The following is a 21,171-nucleotide window of genomic DNA, read 5'->3' on the forward strand; positions in this document are numbered from 1 at the left end:
TATGTAGAGTCTATGATGTGCACATATGTGTCATCTGAAACATCCGGGTCAAAGGACAGGTAAGATACTGGCAACATACAGAATTGCGTCCCTATGACTTGCTCACTTACTTCCAGTCCACACTACAGTAGTGGGGGTGTTAAATTCCGAAGTGATATTTGTACATACTAGTATTTGGCAGAGGTGGGGCCAAGTCACTGTCAAGTCGTGAATCGGCAAGTCTGAAGTCCCAAGTCTCAACTCAAGTCTCAAGTCAGCTTGCACCAATTGGTGATCGTTATGACTTGAGACTTGACTTGGGACTTGACTTGAGACTTGTGACTTGCTGATTCATGACTTGACAGTGACTTGCTGGTGACTTTGTCTCACCTCTGGTGGGATTGGCTGGCACTTTTGGAAAAATAAGTTTTAGTCCCCAATTTCGCATGTACTTTTTCAGAGCATGCATCAACTTAAAAAAATTGATGTACTTTGTTACAGCTAATTTTTTAGTTTCTCACAATGTATATTTATGATTTTGTAAAGTGATTCCAGCAGATTTAAACTGGAGACCAGAATTTTCCATTAGACCAATGTAAATAAGTACTTTGAATGACGTGCACTGTGTTTCACTTTTTTCAGTGTGATGTGTTTCTCGGATAGGATCACTTGAAGAAGTCTGAGTTCAGGATGTAACGAGTAAAGATTTAATGGACAAGAAATGGATACGATTGCTCTTCAGAAACACATACGGCAGCATGTGGTGAGGAGGCGCTCTCGTTAGCGGCCTAATATGTCTGCACAACATCTGTGAGTACACAGCAAAAACTAAAAAAAATAAATGAACGTTTTTTTGATATAATGTCGCTTTTACAGGATAGATGGAATTCCTGACTGCTCATCTCGCTTGGCCTCCACACTGTCTCTTCTTTCTGCTTCTGATGTTTCTCGTCTAGCAAACACAAAGCGGCTTTGCGTAAGCCATTCTCTGAAACAATGGTCTATAATGAGTCCCTGAAGGCCCGTGATAACTAATTCCCTTTCAGATGGACGGACACTGTTCTGGGGAATGAGCGATAAATGACTCCTCTGCACCAATCAGTCGTCATTCATCGTTATAGACAAAATATGCACAGTCCATGTTTTCTGTTTCTTCTTCTTCTTCATCCGGCAGTGAGCCAAAACACCAAAACAGCTTTAGGAACCAGTGTGGCTTTGGTGTAAAAAGCAAAGAAACACAGCTGCAAAATGTCACATTTTTAAAGGAAAGCCCATATCAGGTGTCTTTGATATCATCGTGATGATATACTGAACCATCTTGAAGTAGAAAGGAGGGATGATAAGATCACTATTGGAGAGATACGGGGATCCTTATCTGGAATTTGAATCAGTTTAATTTAAGGGCAGGAAAACAGAATGTGTCCACATACAGTAGGCTCAAGAGCAGGGAGGCTCAGGAATACACATCTAATTGTATTTAAGTGCTATAAAAAACACCACTGAAACACCACTGTTCTCAGATCAGTTTCATTATTTCATTAAGTGTGACTTTAAACAACAGCTGTGACAGTAATACTAGAGTCGTTTGAACAAGGTTGAAATTTTTATCATATCAAAATAAAAACAATCATTAAAATTTCTAAAATGATTATGTTTAAACACATAGTCAAAGTTAGTCGCTACAACATGATACACATTAAGAAAAATATAAAAGACTGTGTGTATAATATGACTCAATCTTCAAACATAGAATGAAAATAATTAATATACATGCCAACTGTTGAGTAGAAAGTGGATATACTGGAACACTGTTTAAACTGTTATAAAATGGATCACAAAAATTTCAGATTTTTTTAAACCTTTATTTAACCATGTTAGTCCCATTGAGATCAAGACCCCTTTTGCAAGGGAGACGTGGACAATTCTAAAGTTTCCAATTCACCTAACCTGCATGCCTTTAAATGTGGGAGGAAACGGGAGCACCCAGAGAGAACCCACACAAACACGGGGAGAACATGCAAACTCCACACAGAAAGGCCACATGTGGGAATCAAACCCATGACCTTGTTCCTGTGAGGCAATAGAGCTAACCACTAATCCACTGTGCTGCCCTGATGAGTTGTAATCCAATGATAATTAATAAAAGTAATTGTTATTTCTTTAAATGTTAATGTTTTAAATTTCCATTGAGCCTGCAGTCGCACTAGCTTGAGAAGCATGTATAGTTAAGTCCAAATAATAAGTTTCTATCTATCTATCTATCTATCTATCTATCTATCTATCTATCTATCTATCTATCTATCTATCTATCTATCTATCTATCTATCTAGATAAATAGATAGACATAAGATATATATATATATATATATATATATATATATATATATACACACAACTTATTATTTCAAATTATCAGTTGTCTATATAGATAGATAGATTGTATATTAAGAGAACTGATTATATATATATATATATATATATATATATATATATATATATATATATATATATATATATATATATATATATATATATATATATATATATAATTTTATAAAACTTATTATTTCAAATAATCAGTTGTCTATATACAGTGAGGAAAATAAGTATTTGAACATCCTGCGGTTTTGCAAGTTCTCCCACTAAGAAATCATGGAGGGGTCTGAAATTTTCATCTTAGGTGCATGTCCACTGTGAGAGACATAATCTAAAAAAAAATCCGGAAATCACAATGTGTGATTTTTTAAAATAATTTATTTGTATGTTACTGCTGCAAATAAGTATTTGAACACCTACCAACCAGCAAGAATTCTGTCTCTCACAGACCTGTTAATTTTTCTTTAAGAAGCCCTGTTATTCTGCACTCTTTACCTGTATTAATTGCACCTGTTTGAACTTGTTACCTGTATAAAAACACCTGTTCATACACTCAATCAATCACACTCCAACCTGCCCACCATAGCCAAGACCAAAGAGCTGTCTAAGGACACCGGGGACAAAACTGTAGACCTGCACAAGGCTGGGATGGACTACAGGACAACAGGCAAGCAGCTTGGTAGAACTTTATGATTATTTATTAGAAAGTGGAAGAAACACAAGATGACTGTCAATCTCCCTTGGTCTGGGATTCCATGCAAGATCTCACTTTGTGGGGTAAGGATGATTCTGAGAAAGCTCAGAACTACACAGGAGGACCTGGTCAATGACCTGAAGAGAGCTGGGACCACAGTCACAAAGATTCCATTAGTAACACATGATGCTGCCGTAGTTTAAAATCCTGCAGGGCAGCAAGGTCCCCCTGCTCAAGCCAGCACATGTCCAGGCCTGCTTGAAGTTCACCAGTGACCATCTGGATGATCCAGAGGAGGCATGGGAGAAGGTCATGTGGTCAGATGAGACCAAAATAGAGCTTTTTGGAATCAACTCCACTTACCATGTTTAGAGGATGAGAACAACCCCAAGAAAACCATCCCAACCATGAACCATGGGGGTGGAAACATCATACTCTGGGGGTGCTCTTCTGCAAAGGGGACAGGATGACTGCACCGTATTGAAGGGAGGATGGATGGGGTCATGTATTGCGAGATTTTGGCCAACAACCTCCTTCCCTCAGTAAGAGCATTGAAGATGGGTCATGGCTGGGTCTTCCAGCATGACAGTGACCCCAAACACATAGCCAGGGCAACTAAGGAGAGTCTCCGTAAGAAGCATTTCAAGGTCCTGGAGTGGCCTGGCCAGTCTCCAGACCTGAACTCAATAGAATATCTTTGGAGGGAGCTGAAACTCCAAACCTGAAAGATTTGGAGAAGATCTGTATGGAGGAGTGGACCAAAATCCCTGCTGCAGTGTGTGAAAACCTGGTGAAAAACTACAGGAAACGTTTGACCTCTGTAATTGCAAACAAAGGCTACTGTACCAAATATTAACATTGATTTTCACGGGTGTTCAAATACTTATTTGCAGCATACAACATACAAATAAATTATTTTAAAAAATCATACATTGTGATTTCTGGATTTTTTTTTTTTTTTTTTAGATTATGTCTCTCACAGTGGACATGATATATATATATATATATATATATATATATATATATATATATATATATATATATATATCTCCCTGGAATGTAGTCAGTTAATGTAGATGAATCTTTCCAAGAAATTGTTTTTATGGTATCAACCTGAACACCTTACTAAAGCTCATAATAAAATGTTTTACAGACATATACCTTTTCATTAATATGACACTTCTAAAGTACTTTTTTGTGTACCATATACCTGTGAGAGTAATCAAACAGAGTTTAACAAGAGAGCTGGTGAAAAATGAATTTGGTAGAAAACGTAGTGCAGGACAGCGAGAGGAATGAAAGTGCTAACAAGACGAAATTATACTTGTTTCACACTTCATTCTTCTTAATTAAGTGCTTTCCATGTTTTCCTTCCCAACACTCTTTGAGGCTTTTCAGGATTCTGACAGCGCTGATTATGTAGCATGAAGCAGATGCTGTGTTGCAAAGATGCCCATTGACAATTATTGCTATTCTTCATAGATCATTTCATACAGAGCGGTGAGAGAAATTACACAGTGAACCCTCGTTATTAATAGCACCGCCTGTTATGGAAATGAGACACTAATTTAAGCAGAATGAAGAGATTTTATTCTGGGTTGATTATCAAATGAACTATAACGTTCATAAAAATGTAGCTTGTAGAAATTTTAAAATAAATGTAAATGTGTCACATTGACATATTTCACTCAGATCAGACAGATTAAAGAGAACAGTATTACGTTAATAATGAATACTTTTGTATTTGAAGATTTCATTGGGGTGGGCAGTACTGCAGCTGACCAGCAGGAGAACTGATAGAAAGTCTGAATTCCATCTATGTGATAAGTGAAGGCAGGACTGTGATGAATCTGAACACAGGAAGTGTTCAAGCAGCAGTTGCACCACCCTCTTTACTTTCAGTTTTAATTTATTTTCATTTACATAGCGTCAGATCACAACAAAGTTGCCTCAAGGTGCTTCACAGAAGTAAGGTCGAACCTTATCAACCCCCAGAGCAAGAACACAGGTGAGAGTGGTAAGAAAAACTCTCTCTGATGATTTGAGGAAGAAACCTCAAGCAGACCAGACTCAAAGGGGTGACCCTCTGCTTGGGACATGATAGCCACACAATTTATAAAACAATTCACAAAATGAATATTCAGGAAAAGTTGCCGGTGCACAGGACAGGAGGGTTTCAGGACCAGACGCCACACCCATGTCTGGATGGAGTCGCACCTCAAACAGAGAAAAGAAAAAAACAGAATCAGGCATCAGAAAGACAACAAATACAGTATAATTTGTCAGCATTAAGCAACAGGAAAAACAGAAGAAATACTAAGGTGATCACTGGCCACCAGCTGTAAGCTTCACTAAAAGACCTACAATTTAGATAAGGGTGAGGCTGCGGCACGCTCTGTTTCCTAATATTTAAATTTTAAAACAGTACAAATCATAGTACCATCCTATGCCAGTATGCTAGTCATACAAAAGGGAAAATAATTGCATCTTAAGTCTGGACTTGAAAGTCTCTACAGAATCTGACTGTTTTATTGATGTAGGGAGATCATTCCACAGAACAGGGGCATGATAAGAGAAAGTTCTGTGACCCACAGACTTTTTATTCACCTTAGGGACACAAAGTAGTCCTGCACCCTGAGAACGCAAAGCCCGGGCTGGTACATAGGGTTTAATTAGGTCAGCTAAGTAGGGAGGTGCCAGTCCATGAATAATTTTTTAGGCTATTAGCAGAACCTTAAAATCTGATCTCACTGGGACAGGAAGCCAGTGAAGAGATGTCAAAATGGGTGTAATGTGGTCAAACTTTCTGCTTCCTGTCAAAAGTCTGGCAGCAGCATTTTGAACCAACTGGAGACTCCTAATGCTGAACTGCAATAAACCAGAAATTAGAACATTGCAGTAGTGCAACAAGCACATGAATCCGGGTCTCAGCATCAGCCATAGACAGGATGGGATGAATCTTCGCTATATTTCACAGATTCAAGAAAGCAGTCCTCGTAATATCACTAATGTGGAGGAAAAAGGACAATGTAGGATCAAAAATGACACCAAGTTTCCTCACTTTGTCTGTGTGATGTATGACACACGAACCTAGGCTAAGCGTTAACTGGTCAAATTGATGCCGATGTCAGTCTTAGAGTGAACATGTGCAGTGAACACCCATTGGATTCTCATTTGCTATAACATGATGGAAAGACTTGAGCAAAGGTGTTGCATAAAATTTTGGCAAATGCTTAGTGATACCCAAATGGAAACCATTTGCATGATTCTGCAGGGTTTTGCCGATGATGCCATAATATAACACACACACACAAAAACAGTGGTATAACCACTTCAAAAATGTGTGCACATCAATGGAGAGTGAAACACATTCCAGTAGGACATCCATAAGGGCCCCTTCACACATAACACGATTGAAGCCGACTAGCGCACGAAGGAGGAATTGCACACCATTCGCGAAAAATTGGAGCTTCCTCCAATGTCTCATACACCTATCGCTACAACTATTCGCACACACCAGTGGCTGAAAGACAGAGAGTGCCCTGTGAGAGCCCATTCGATCCCTCCCTCGGCAGGTGCCGGCCAAATTCCAGGTGACACACATGAACATCCAACACCACTCACTGGACACTTAGCAAATGTGTGGCCATTTGCACTGTTAGCACAAAAATAGTGAGCAGACAACCATTTTGAGCTGTATGCAAAGCAACACACATGTGGCATGCCAGTGTGTCGCTCCCCCAACATATGTGGTCTGCGTGTGTATCACAAGTGTTGCACCCCCCCCCAACAGATGTGGTGTGTGTGTGCATCGCGTGTGTGTCGTGCTCCCCCAACACATGTGGTGTGTGTGTGTTTGGTGCTCCCCCCTCCACAACACATGTGGCATGCGGGGGATGGGGGGGAGTACACTTGCATGAAATGCTGATATGTATGTGTATATGGGGACTGGCCAGCCTTGTCTAAGTGCGCACAGCATGTTGAGGAGCCTCCCAGCTGATTGCTGGCCAGAGACTCACTGACAGCTGCAAATGATGGCTCAGTACACATGACGTGTCACATTAAAAACACAGAGACCACAGCAAGGACATGTATATTAATAAGTACTTCAATAACTACACACACAATTACATAAGAAATAGCTAAAACAAATGATCACATAACACAGAAACAGAGTGACACGCTGGTCTCTGCGCTGAATGGATAGGGGGCGTGGCTGCCAACAGCAGCAGCTGTTGGGATCTCTAGACCAGGATGTCACAGCTGTAGAACATGTACCATGTTTAGAAGGACATAACTGTACAACTGTCCACTGTGATGCGTGTGTGTCTGCTTGCTGTCCTCACGTGAAAATACATAAAACATATATCGCTTTTGCGATGGGCTGCAGCAAGCGAGCGCACAGCTCACACATTGACAGGCTGCCCCAGGTGAAACAGACCGTCAGATCATATGAGCATGCAGCAGGTGGTCTGAATGTCATGTCACCGACGTGAGCTCTGTTCCACATGACGCGGTGACTGTCCTGCCTCACTCCGCCCGCAGGACATGTGCAGGGCTGGCTGGACATAATAATGCACTGCTCCATTCATGTCATGTCATGACTATATGTCTGTGACCATGGTTCATCAACAGAGGAACAGATGGTTCATACTTGTATTGTCCGCTCGATAAGAGGAATTCAATAAATTGCGGTGCTATTTATGATGTGTGGTTTTGATTTTTTTCTCCACAGCAGAGGAGCGATGTGGTGCAAGATGTTCCAGCTGGGTTTTTTTTCTCCACAATGACAGTGCAATGTGGAGCAACAAGTTCAACAAAAAAAAGTCTTGGACTTTGTTGTCTTTTAAAGAACGATTAAAAGTGAATTGATTTTTCTCCAAATTGGTGCCATGCAGTCAAAATATCCCATAGTGGGGAAGAACATCAATGTGATGAAACACAACTTCAAAGAAGTGCTGTGGTTCTGTTCTGCAAGAAAGTTACTTTTAAAAGGTTTCAACACTCTAATGGTCTATTACGCAACTTCATTACTGAGATTGAACATTGATATTTAGATAATATTCCCAGATAATTTAACAGTTAATCTCAGTAAATGCTGTAGAAATACCAATTAAAATGTTCTGAGGAGTCACGCTGACTATATGGTGAAGTGGACCTGTTAATGCGATCTAATACCACTTTGAAACATCACACTGGCGATCATGTCAGACGTGCGGCTGACTGGGTGTGATAGTTCAGGGAGAAAGAAGATACACTCAACAAAAATATAAACGCAACACTTTTGGTTTTGCTCCCATTTTGTATGAGATGAACTCAAAGATCTAAAACTTTTTCCACATACACTATATCACCATTTCTCTCAAATATTGTTCACAAACCAGTCTAAATCTGTGATAGTGAGCACTTCTCCTTTGCTGAGATAATCCATCCCACCTCACAGGTGTGCCATATCTAGATGCTGATTAGACACCATGATTAGTGCACAGGTGTGCCTTAGACTGCCCACAATAAAAGACCACTCTGAAAGATGCAGTTTTATCACACAGCACAATGCCACAGATGTCGCAAGATTTGAGGGAGCGTGCAATTGGCATGCTGACAGCAGGAATGTCAACCAGAGCTGTTGCTCATGTATTGAATGTTCATTTCTCTACCATAAGCCGTCTCCAAAGGCATTTCAGAGAATTTGGCAGTACATCCAACCAGCCTCACAACCGCAGACCACGTGTAACCACACCAGCCCAGGACCTCCACATCCAGCATGTTCACCTCCAAGATCGTCTGAGACCAGCCACTCGGACAGCTGCTGAAACAATCGGTTTGCATAACCAAAGAATTTCTGCACAAACTGTCAGAAACCATCTCAGGGAAGCTCATCTGCATGCTCGTCGTCCTCATCGGGGTCTCGACCTGACTCCATTTCGTCGTCGTAACCGACTTGAGTGGGCAATTGCTCACATTCACTGGCGTTTGGCACGTTGGGAGGTGTTCTCTTCACGGATGAATCTCGGTTCACACTGTTCAGGGCAGATGGCAGACAGCGTGTGTGGCGTCGTGTGGGTGAGCGGTTTTCTGATGTCAGTGTTGTGGATCGAGTGGCCCATGGTGGCGGTGGGGTTATGGTATGGGCAGGCGTCTGTTATGGACAAAGAACACAGGTGCATTTTATTGATGGCATTTTGAATGCACAGAGATACCGTGACGAGATCCTGAGGCCCATTGTTGTGCCATACATCCAAGAACATCACCTCATGTTGCAGCAGGATAATGCACGGCCCCATGTTGCAAGGATCTGTACACAATTCTTGGAAGCTGAAAATGTCCCAGTTCTTGCATGGCCGGCATACTCACCGGACATGTCACCCATTGAGCATGTTTGGGATGCTCTGGACCGGCGTATACGACAGCGTGCACCAGTTCCTGCCAATATCCAGCAACTTCGCACAGCCATTGAAGAGGAGTGGACCAACATTCTACAGGCCACAATTGACAACCTGATCAACTCTATGCGAAGGAGATGTGTTGCACTGCATGAGGCAAATGGTGGTCACACCAGATACTGACTGGTATCCCCCCCCCAATAAAACAAAACTGCACCTTTCAGAGTGGCCTTTTATTGTGGGCAGTCTAAGGCACACCTGTGCACTAATCATGGTGTCTAATCAGCATCTTGATATGGATCGACATATTGGATTTGCATCTGTAGACCCACAAAAAAGCTTAAAAAACAGCAGTAGAATGAGTCTGCCATCATCCTGCTGGGAGAAGCTTTTTTTCCAGCTAATTTACGGAGCAACGCCAAGCCAAGGGAGGACCGATGACTTGGTGGGATCCATTGAACTGCGACAGCGTGCAGCCAGAGTTCAGGCCCCATTTTGGGGCAGAGGAAGACAGGCAGCCGGGATGATGAAGCAGACCGACACAATCCGAAATTCCTCACTTTTTGGATATATACAAACACCCAGTTTGACCAATGAGGCTTAGTTCTGCAGCTTAGTCTGAGGTGAGAATAATTAAAAATAAAACATGACGTTACTGCACTGCTGAATTAAAACCTGCTGCACTGCATTCAGTTTCATTGTTGCAGTATGCTGAAGAAGGACAGTGACACCAAGTCAGCTAAAAGTCTCGTTCCAGTGCTCATCAGCGCGCTCCTGCAGGTGTTCCACCTACTGCATGTGTCTGATATTTGGTAAAATGAGCAAGACAGGCCGTGTGAAGCCACACATCTGGCTCTCTCCGTCTCCTCCTCCTTTGTGTGCCGCTCCATGGCACAGAGCTCAACTAAGCATGCAATCACAAAGTTCTGCTGTGGATTTTGAGGAGCAAGCTGGAGCGATCTGAACTGTTCAGCAGCTGAAGGTTGGATGAATGTGTGTGTGGGTGGAGACAAATCACCTCATTCACAACATGACAGAACTTAACGATGTGCTGTTACACTTGATAGCGCGCAACAATGCAGAACATTATTCTTGACCGTGCGTAATGGTTCCTGATAATGTACCAGCAACACGTGCCATTAATCGTAATGTGTGGTAACAGGCTGCAGCAGTTCCTGAGGACACCTGACGCCTCAAATCATCACACTTGTGATCAGCGGATAAGAATGTATACTTCGTGGCATTCGTGACTTGCCATAGTAATGTGTAAATGCAGCTTAAGGACAATCACAAACGCAGACACTCACTCAATTTGTCAAGTGCTGCGATCAGGGTACCAATTAAATCTGCAAAGATTGCCACATCATTTGCAAAAGTCACACTCAGTAATCCTTGTCTCACCAAAAAAGTTAAACATGCCACTGATTTCCACAATCCTAACCAAAACCTCATAGATAAATGTATTCAACAGCAGAGGGACCAGAGTAGATTTCTGAATGGATGCCAGAAGTCTAAAAGTCAAACACTGCCCACTCTGCATAGTCCCTTCATACAAGCTCATAATGACATCCAACACTAACACTGCTGAAAAAATAAAGCCATAAACTGTAACGACACAAACAACACAGTCATATCCAAACAGAAGTAGACATGGAAAAACATGACACTGTTTTCAACAAGTGAACAAATAAATCGCTCATGAACCGCTGCTTCCAGTCGCTTCATTCCCTCAGGTTGTCACATTTCTGTGTGATTTTTGTTTAACTCTTGTTCATTTGTTTGAATGTTAAATGAATATAAAACTTTCATACTGACAAATTTTGGTGTAGCGCAGTTCATCATGTGATGTGACACAATGTCATGTGGTGACATCCAGAATTATGACAAAAAAAGGGTCGTTAATGATAAATCATAAAAACGACAATTCAACACAAGGGAAACATTATCAACAAGTGTCAAGCATTTTGTTCAAGATATAAAAAGGCTGTCAGAATTACTCAAAATATATTTAATACTATACTGCTGTAACAAGTATGTTTTTTAAAAAAGATTTATTGATCCCCACCATGGGATCAATAAAATTATTGTAAAGCACTATGAGCGTCTGATGCAGATGGAAAAGTGCTATATAACTGCAGTCCATTTACCGTTTAGGAATATTATCACTGCAGCAACAAATAGACTCGCATCTACAGCTTCTTTCTGCATTTCCGTGCACCTCATCCTGAAGCGTGTGCACACTCATCGTGCAGCACTAATGCAATGCTAACTGCTACGGCTGAAACGATAGTCGAGTAACTCCAATAATTTGTTTACAAAAATGTTTGAGGTAAATTCTGTGCCTCAAAGCTCCATTTAACGTTGTAGTAATATGGCAGGCCTGTGTGTGATGCTGTAACTTCCCCAGAAAAAAAAACAAAAGACGACGAGAGCATGCACATAAGCTGCGTAAGAGCTAATCAATGCAGCACCAAAAGGTGATTTCACTGAACTGATTCCATCTGCTCAAAGTGATATTAATGAGTGAAATCACCTGGTGGAGTAAGTGGCTGCCAAAACCTGCACCCTCTTGGTCCTTTCTGGAACAAGTTGCCCACCCCTGGCTTAGCAAGTCTTTTTCTTGGAATGCTGTGTTCTTTTCAGCCAGCATACCGCCCCAAATAACTCAATTTTAGTTTCATCAGTCCACAGCACCTTATTCCAAAATAAAGCTGGCTTGTCCAATGTGCTTTAGCATACCTCAAGTGACTCTGTTTGTTTCGTGTATGCAGAAATGGCTTCCTCTGCATTACTTCTCATCCAGCAACTCGTGCAATGTGCGTTGTATAGTTGAACGATCTACAGAGACACTATCTGCAGCAAGATCATGTTTGTAGGTCTCTGGAGCTGGTCTGTGGGTTGACTATGACTGTTCTCACCATCCTTCGCTTCATTTATCTAAGATTTTTCTTGGCCTGCCACTTCAGACCTTAACTAGTACTGTGCCTGCGGTCTTACATTTCCTCACTATGTTCCTCACAGCTGAAATCTCCGAGATAGCTTGTTAAGGGCGCAATTTAGAACTAGAAACTGGTGGGGGGACAAAGTGCGAGGCCCAATTCTGTTTAAATAATTATTGCACACTTTCTGTAAATCCTAGAAACTTCATTTCACTTCTGTAATATCAGTGTGTTCAGCTGCTATATGATATATTTAACTGAAATTTCTGATCCAGGGATGCCCAAACGTTGCATACAACTGTGTGTATATACACTCAACAAAAATATAAATGCAACACTTTTGGTTTTGCTCCCATTTTGTATGAGATGAACTCAAAGATCTAAAACTTTTTCCACATACACAATATCACCATTTCCCTCAAATATTGTTCACAAACCAGTCTAAATCTGTGATAGTGAGCACTTCTCCTTTGCTGAGATAATCCTTCCCACCTCACAGGTGTGCCATATCAAGATGCTGATTAGACACCATGATTAGTGCACAGGTGTGCCTTAGACTGCCCACAATAAAAGGCCACTCTGAAAGGTGCAATTTTATCACACAGCACAATGCCACAGATGTTGCAAGATTTGAGGGAGCGTGCAATTGGCATACTGACAGCAGGAATGTCAACCAGAGCTGTTACTTGTGTATTGAATGTTCATTTCTCTACCATAAGCCGTCTCCAAAGGCATTTCAGAGAATTTGGCAGCACATCCAACCAGCCTCACAACCGCAGACCACGTGTAACCATACCAGCCCAGGACCTCCACATCCAGCATGTTCACCTCCAAGATCGTCTGAGACCAGCCACTCGGACAGCTGCTGAAACAATCGGTTTGCATTACCAAAGAATTTCTGCACAAACTGTCAGAAACCATCTCAGGGAAGCTCATCTGCATGCTCGTCGTCCTCATCGGGGTCTTGACGTGTCTCCAGTTCGTCGTCGTAACCGACTTGAGTGGGCAAATGCTCACATTCGCTGGCGTATGGCATGTTGGAGAGGTATTCTCTTCACGGATGAATCCCGTTCACACTGTTCAGGGCAGATGGCAGACAGCGTGTGTGGCGTCGTGTGGGTGAGCGGTTTTCTGATGTCAATGTTGTGGATCGAGTGGCCCATGGTGGCGGTGGGGTTATGGTATGGGCAGGCGTCTGTTATGGACGAAGAACACAGGTGCATTTTATTGATGGCATTTTGAATGCACAGAGATACCGTGACGAGATCCTGAGGCCCATTGTTGTGCCACACATCCAAGAACATCACCTCATGTTGCAGCAGGATAATGCACGGCCCCATGTTGCAAGGATCTGTACACAATTCTTGGAAGCTAAAATGTCCCAGTTCTTGCATGGCCGGCATACTCACCAGACATGTCACCCATTGAGCATGTTTGGGATGCTCTGGACCGGCGTATACGACAGCGTGTACCAGTTCCTGCCAATATCCAGCAACTTCGCACAGCCATTGAAGAGGAGTGGACCAACATTCCACAGGCCACAATTGACAACCTGATCAACTCTATGCGAAGGAGATGTGCTGCACTGCATGAGGCAAATGGTGGTCACACCAGATACGACTGGTATCCCCCCCCAATAAAACAAAACTGCACCTTTCAGAGTGGCCTTTTATTGTGGGCAGTCTAAGGCACACCTGTGCACTAATCATAGTGTCTAATCAGCATCTTGATATGGCACACCTGTGAGGTGGGATGGATTATCTCAGCAAAGGAGAAGTGCTCACTATCACAGATTTAGACTGGTTTGTGAACAATATTGAGGGAAATGGTGATACTGTGTATGTGGAAAAAGTTTTAGATCTTTGAGTTCATCTCATACAAAATGGGAGCAAAACCAAAAGTGTTGCATTTATATTTTTGTTGAGTGTATATACATACTTTTTGCTACTGGCCCACAGGGCCAGTAGCAAAAAGGGTCAATGTCTAGCCCTGGCGTACATGTGAGACGCAAACTACAGCCGATGAAATTGTTTAATTTTGATGCAATTTTGTGCATCGTGGTGCAGCCTAAGGCTGAAATGAAGTCTTACAGTCTTACAGTATATTTACTGGAATACAGTCCCGGGGGAGGGGCTATATTATGCATTATGCAATGCAAATGACATTAAAATATACTGTTCTAATTTTGTCCACAAACCTAGCACAATAATTTGATGTAAACAGACTACCCATGTGAAACAAGCTGTACTCTAAGCTATATATATATTTTTTAATTTGCATTAAATTATGTTGAGAACTGCAAAAAAAAACAAAAAAAAAAAAACTAAATGGACTGTATTTATATAACACGTTTCCATCTGAATCAGAAGCTCAAAACACTTTACAAAGACGCCTCACAGTCACTCACCCACACACACAAACACCCCAGCATCAATGTGCTACACAATGGGAGCAACTTGGGGTTTCAGGACCTTGCCCAGGGCCCTTGACGATTTCCGGTCTGAAGGGGGTTTGATCTGAGGATCCTCTGGTCTCAAGCCAACCACTTAACAATAACACCAGCACCTCCCCAATGTGTATCATATCATAAAGATACAATACAATATAAAAGTACAGGGACTCAGCTATCTTGAAAGGCATTGTAAAGTTCTCCAGAGTACCAAGCAGTCCTCTACACACAGCTATTTAACTGAACTACGTGTGTTTGGACCTGGTAGACCTGGCAGACACCAGACCTGACTAATCAAAAGTGGGTGAGCAGATGCAGACAGAAAAGGTGCAAGGCAGGTGAACTTCTAAAGCAGGGTTGGTAACACTGCTATAAGACAAGTCACAGCTGCTTATTTCAGGCCAACTGCCACATTAAGACGCACAAAAGTCAGATGACAAACATAAACAACACTGGTCATTATTACTCTAGAAGAGATATATGCTCTGAATGCCCTTCTAATTCATCCAATTATAAATATTTGAGGTGACGTTGCCAGAAAATGACTTAAGCCCAGTATCTGATAAACTGATGACAAAAAGACAGATTGAAATACGTTAACTCATTAATACTGTGCTCAGCAGGTTAAATGCTATGTGTGATCCTTTTATTATTTTGGGGTAAAACTTCAGCCTCCGAATGAGAGTTCGGTCCTAAAGCAACCAGGCTAATTGGCTGCAAGTTCAGCTAACAGTGTCTGTAGCATAACAACAAAATAAAACTCTGAAAAGCTAATTCGCTGCGATGCATCATCCGTTCACTATAATTTTACTTGAGATCCTGAGTTCAGTTACGGTACATTTAACGAGATGCAATAGGATATAATAAACGTAACTAATCACAAAAAACACCTTATATGTCAACTAGCATCAGCTAAAATATTCGCTGTTTTTTCTAACCATGATTTCAACATTACACACCTGAACGGTCGACATTTAAATGATAGCAAGAATTTGTCTGATAAACAATTACAATTCGAAAGAATAACTGTTTAGTGTTTCTGTAAATGCTCCACATATTTAGCAAACAAATACCAAGACAAATGGAATCTCACTTAGCTTCAGACCGTAAATGCAGCTATCGCCTGGGAACCAACAACCTATAAAGTCGTAAACAAACAACGCTTATATTTTTAATCTCGTAGCAAAACAAACAGTTACACTGAATGAAATTGGGAATGTTGCTGTTTAAATACCAGACTATCCTGTGTAAAACAAAGGGGCCTAATCCTTGTTAGCCGGATGCTAACAAGCTAAGCTAACGCAAAGTATCGCTACTTGACGCTATGACGGAAAAAAAACAACGTCGGCTAAACTGCTAACCAGTGCTAGTGTGTACATCTACTGCTCAGAAAAAGTTTAAAAACACATAACGGTGTCATACCTTTGGATTTCACACTTCCATAAATATGAAATAACACATTGAGCTTTGTGTCACAGTGGCTCCTTTCACCCTCCGCTACTTTACACTCTTATTCACTCAGTCTCTTCCCAGGGTTTCTTTGTACTGATGCTACGTCTGGTACACCAGCTTTGAAGCATGTGTCGAACGGAACATGTCGCGTAGTAACATCTGAAACAAAGAATCGACACTTGTCTTATTTTACAGCACACTACGGTGGCCGATAGGTGCTTTAACATTTTCAAACTGAGACAACATCAGCAAAAAACAAACAATACACAAATACCTTTATCACTTAAATAACACGTAGTTGGATCAAAAGAGTGTTGCAAAAGAAAAGAAGAGGAAAAAAAATCCAACAACCTGACAATAACTTGCAGCTCATGTAACAATTATTTTGATGCCACAGGCATTCCAAAACATATGAATCACAATCAAGTTGACCAACTTGCAAGTGTTGATGTCATAGCCCAATCTACAATAAACTGTGTGTTCAAAAGTATGGTGTTTGTTGTAATTTCCATTGTTGCCAAAAGATGCCCTTAACTTCCAAATTTGATAGAGATCGGATGAAAACTTTTCGAGTGACAGCAAATTCTACACTTCTAATATCCTGGATATCTTACCCCCACCCTGGATAGCTTACCCCCCACCCACCCCAATATGTTGCCAATGTTTTGGCAGGATATGTTTGTCAGTATGTATTTTTGTTTGTTTGTAATTGTTGCATTTTTCACCTTGGACTCGCTGTGCAGCACACAGTTTACATCGCAGACTCTTGCAACTTCACATATAGCAGCCCTAGTAAGGTGCCTTTCAGTACACAAAAGGATCAAGCTCAAGGTCACAGGAAGACCAAACACTAAATTCAACTAAACAACTTTCCTGGTCACAATTTTTGAAATTTTGCCTACAAATTTGCCATGAACATAGTCATAGGCCTTGCCCATTACCTGGGATAAGCGATTGACCTTGACCTTCAGGGTTTCACTTGAGGTCAAATGTCACCTAAATTAGGTCAAATGTCAGATTACAGTAAAACATGTTGTGTAATACACTAAATTAATAATATTTTATGATTACATTAGTACTAGCAGAATATAGTTTTATGATTACACATAGGTAAAACTTTAATTATAAGTAAAGTGTTCATGACAGCAAACTATTGCTATCATACTGGGTGTTGAAAAAGTAACATAAATGTGTTGTTTGCTTATTATCATACTGTCAGTATAATAAGAAGTAAAGTGATTTTTGCAGTGTAGAGAAGGGTCTGTTCCAGGGACATTGTTCTTTTGAATATATTTGATCTTTACTTATTGTCGGGTCACTTGCCGTGTAGTTCAACAACAGTTGGGACTCTAAAGTTTGAGTCATTCTTCATGCTACTAAAACTTGAAACCATTTTGCTGTAATATTTAGTGGATAAAAATGATTTGAACACATTTTTATTAATTCTGTCCCCTGCCGAGTTGCTCATCCAGTGAAAATCACACAGTTTCAAATAATCAGATTAGTGATTTCCAGGGTGAGGGGGAAGATATCCAGGGTAGAGGGTAAGATATACTAGGACAACTTCCCCCCGGGAGTAAGATACCCAGCGAGGTAAGATATACTGTTACACTGGTGCATAAGGTTTCACTAGCTCGGCCATGTAGGGAGGTGATTCATGTAAGATAATAACAAAACTTTAGAATCTGACCTCACACGAACAGGAAGCCAATGAAGGGAGGCCATAATTGGGGTAACATGGTCAAACCTTCGTCTGTTGAATAGAACTCTGGCAGCATCATTGTGAACCATTCAAAGACCGCTGATGCTTTTCTGTGTTGCTCCACAAAATAAGACATTATAATAATTAGTTGCAGATGACACAAAGCATGAATTAATGTCTCTGCATCTCCTATAGACAGAACAGGTTGAATCTTTGCAATATTACACAGATGATGCAGAACATGTTTTGTAATTACTCAAATATGTAGTTCAGAGGACAGTATGTGGTCAGAGATCACACTGTGCATCCAGTGTTCATGGTCACCGATCAAACGGGTGTCTGTATCTAGCAGGACCAACTACCATCATCTCGGTCTTCTTATCCACTCAGTTCTTCTTCTGTCCACCTTTGAAAGTGCATCTCAATATTCTCATCTGAATTCTTCTCCTGCACTTCCTTCACTGACCACAGCTTCATATATGGCTACAAAGAATACATTTATTAAGCACCAGGCACCATTTAAAAAAGTCTGCTGTTGCAAAATTGAAATTTTCATGGCATACGTGGGTATGCGCCAAGTGATAAACTTCGATGGCATCTGATGAGGCCTTCCCTGAAGTAAAAAATATTGCAGTTCCTTAACTGGCCACTTGAGGGTGGCTCCAAAACAGAGCACATTATTATAGGACTCCTTCCTAAAATGTCCAGATTTAAAGCAGAAATAAGCTGATAAAAACTGTTAAAAAGAAAAAAAAATTAGTGTCTTAGTTTAATATGTTTTAAGCCATAAAGTTCTGTATAATTGTGGGCGTGGCAGCTGAGCCCGCAACGTCTCTGCCTCTCGTACCCTCTGACGGTACCTCAGAGTCTGCTTGCTGTGGCTGCTAGCTGTTGTATTTGTCTCTTTTGAGTATTTTATTGCAAATATCTGGAATAATATGTCTTGCTGTGTGATATCTCTTCTGCAAATGTGCACTGAGTGACACTCTTGTTCGGGTTAATATTATATGCAAATGGCATTTGCACTTTTAGCAGCTGTCAGTAGCTTCATATATTAGGTCCACTTAATGCACGATTACTGAGAAAATAACATTTTTAATGTTCACGTCAAAGTAAATCGTTATGAGAACCACCATGCAGTCCCCAAAAATATGATTTAATAAACAGAAAGAGCAGGTTGTGATTAGGGTTCTTTCATCACACACTTGCTGCATTCAGAACCCTCAAAGTTCAGAAAACCGCGACATAAAAAATCCCTACTTCCGGTAAAGTTGAATTCATGAGATTATACTGTAGATCAACTACTTTGTCATTCTTTGTGCTAAATGAAATCATCAAAGATGTTTTGTTGATGTGTGGTGCTGCTAACTGAACTCAGTGTATATAAAATAATTAATATCTTACATATAGCAGAGATGTCTTGTTAAAACTCAGTTTTAAACATGCATTTTCAACATCAGTAGCATTCTTGTCTAACCAGTAACCAACAGGGCTGCCATGGCTGTGATGTTGGCTACCGTATCTCATGGCATTTCGTGATTCAGCATTTTGAAATATCCATTAATCTACTGGTTTGTGATATTGTCACCAAAAGTGCCACATTTTCGTAACAGGAGCATGAATTCATACAAATTCATTCTGTGACGGGGGTACAAAATGAAAAGTGATGCAGGGGGGTCTGGGGGGGGTTATGGTTAGGGGAATGGGTAGGGTTAGTAATAGTAAGATGAAAAAAACCTCAAAAAATAATCTCTTCACAAGTTTCCAAGCAGAAATTCCAGCCCGATGAAGCGTTCAAAACATTTTTTCGGGTGCTGGAGGTCGGAATCTCCAACCATCCGAGGGTTTGAACACAGCAACTGAGCCACCCATGTTCCACCCAAACTCCACCCCTTTATGCATGAATGAGTCCATCGTGAATCAGCGCTAAAGAGGCCGTCAGCATGGCGATGCTCATATTTGGGCTACACATGGGCTGTTCTGGGTTTCCATAGAAAACATATGGGTTTGTCCAGGCTTTGTCCAGTATATGTAGAGTCTATGATGTGCACATATGTGTCATCTGAAACATCCGGGTTGGCTCTCACTGCGGTATTGTATCACTTCCTGTTCCGGAGCACAGCGGTGTTTTTCTGTATCTGTTAGCTGTTTAATCTGCGCAGTTAGATTGATCTAGTTATCTAGATTACGATTTGTTTCCCAGTGTAATCTTTACGTGCCTTAACTAAAGCACTCATTCTGCTGAATCACCTCTAAATTATTTACACATTATTCACTTTGCGTGTTTTTAGGAATCCGCTAGCTTAGCGTAGCTACTAGCTCTTAGCCGATTTAGCATGGCGGCTTCTCCTGTCTCTCCCGCACTTTTCTGCTCTGGGTGTGAAATGTTTAGTTATTCCTCGGCCTCCTTTAGCAGTAATGGTACTTGTAATAAGTGTAGCTTATTCGTAGCTTTGGAGGCCAGGCTGGGCGAATTGGAGACTCGGCTCCGCACCGTGGAAAATTCTACAGCTAGCCAGGCCCCTGTAGTCGGTGCGGACCAAGGTAGCTTAGCCGCCGTTAGTTTCCCTCTGGCAGATCCCGAGCAGCCGGGAAAGCAGGCTGACTGGGTGACTGTGAGGAGGAAGCGTAGCCCTAAACAGAAGCCCCGTGTACACCGTCAACCCGTTCACATCTCTAACCGTTTTTCCCCACTCGACGACACACCCGCCGAGGATCAAACTCTGGTTATTGGCGACTCTGTTTTGAGAAATGTGAAGTTAGCGACACCAGCAACCATAGTCAATTGTCTTCCGGGGGCCAGAGCAGGCGACATTGAAGGAAATTTGAAACTGCTGGTTAAGGCTAAGCGTAAATTTGGTAAGATTGTAATTCACGTCGGCAGTAATGACACCCGGTTACGCCAATCGGAGGTCACTAAAATTAACATTAAATCGGTGTGTAACTTTGCAAAAACAATGTCGGACTCTGTAGTTTTCTCTGGGCCCCTCCCCAATCAGACCGGGAGTGACATGTTTAGCCGCATGTTCTCCTTGAATTGCTGGCTGTCTGAGTGGTGTCCAAAAAAATGAGGTGGGCTTCATAGATAATTGGCAAAGCTTCTGGGGAAAACCTGGTCTTGTTAGGAGAGACGGCATCCATCCCACTTTGGATGGAGCAGCTCTCATTTCTAGAAATCTGGCTAATTTTCTTAAATC

The sequence above is a fragment of the Thalassophryne amazonica genome, chromosome 14 (genome assembly GCF_902500255.1).
Source record: "Thalassophryne amazonica chromosome 14, fThaAma1.1, whole genome shotgun sequence".
NCBI lineage: Eukaryota > Metazoa > Chordata > Actinopteri > Batrachoidiformes > Batrachoididae > Thalassophryne > Thalassophryne amazonica.